Here is a 1427-nt window from a genome sequence, read left to right on the forward strand (position 1 = left end):
AAGCGCATGCGCATTGCGATTAAAGCTGTGGGTTTGACGTCACGGAGCGTCCCTAAAATGAAAGAGTAGATTTGCTTTAACTTTATTAAACAAGATCAGACTGGAAAAAGAAGACGCTTCGTCTCAGTATAAAACAATGCATCAGATAACTATTATGTGCGGATGCGTGCTAATGTGTACGCTGGAAAAATAGGCCGAAGCAGAAAACGAGAGAAAGACAGGTCCACTAAAGCCTTTGTTTACTTAGTTATTTCACACGGAAAAATGGCAATCAAAAATCTTTAAAGAAAAAAAATGTTATGAGGTCTTTTTAAAAAAATTTTTTTTATTAAACCATGGTCTTCATTAGAATCCTGTGCCAAATAGAAATAAATTGAGCATGCGAATATTTGCAAATATCACAAACCCATGTTTTTTCTTCATTAGATCATGATGAAACATGTCCAATGTTTAAAGTGAGAAATTTTATAAGTTTTAAGACCAAAATTAAATCATTTTGAAATATTTTTAAAAATTAAAAAAAAAAAAAAAAACAGGCCGAGGGGACGTATGCAGCATCCGTCTGAATGCTGCACATACTGCATTCATTACAACAGCATGGCTTCGTAATAGAAGGGTACATATTTAGTGCATGAAGCTAAATACTGGACAATGATAACCCAGGACTGTTGAGCAGCTAGAATCCTCCAATACCATGGAAACTGTGTAACATTTACATTTTTCAGATAAAAATAAAAAGTAAATGCCCCCTAAACTTAATAACTGATTGTGCCACCCTTGGCAGCATCACCTGCAATCAAGTGTTTAAAATAACTGATGACGAGGGGCTCACATCGCTGTGGAGAAATTTTGTGTCACTCATCTTTGCAAAATTGTTTGAATTCAACCACATTGGAGGGTTTTTGAACATGAACGGCCTGTTTAAGGTCATGCATCTCAATTTGATTTCAGACCTTTACTTGACCACTCCAAACCCTTCCATTGTTTTTCCTGAGCCATTCAGACGTGGACTTGCTGGTGTTTTTTGTATCATTGTCCTGTTGCATTACCCAAGTCCTCTTGAGCTTCATGGCAAAAAAATTGAGACAAAGAACTGAGAGAGAGCAGAATTCATGGTTCCATCAATTACAGCAAATTGTCCAGGTCCTGGAGCAGCAACGGAGCTCCAGATCCTCACACTACCACCGCCATGTGTGACTGTTAGTATGATGTTCTGTTTATAAAACACTAACAGGACTCAAACCTTCAAATACTTCAACCTTTATCTTGTAAGACCACAGAATATTTTCCCAAAAATCTTGGGGATCATTGAGATGTTTTTGGCAAATGTGAGATGACACTTCGTCTAAGGTGAAATTTGCAATGACTTCCATGAAAAAGACATTATCTGGATGGAAGCATACACTGTTTTAAAACCTGTATATACC

Source organism: Rhamphochromis sp. 'chilingali' (genome assembly GCF_963969265.1).
Source record: "Rhamphochromis sp. 'chilingali' genome assembly, chromosome: 2".
Taxonomy (NCBI): domain Eukaryota; kingdom Metazoa; phylum Chordata; class Actinopteri; order Cichliformes; family Cichlidae; genus Rhamphochromis; species Rhamphochromis sp. 'chilingali'.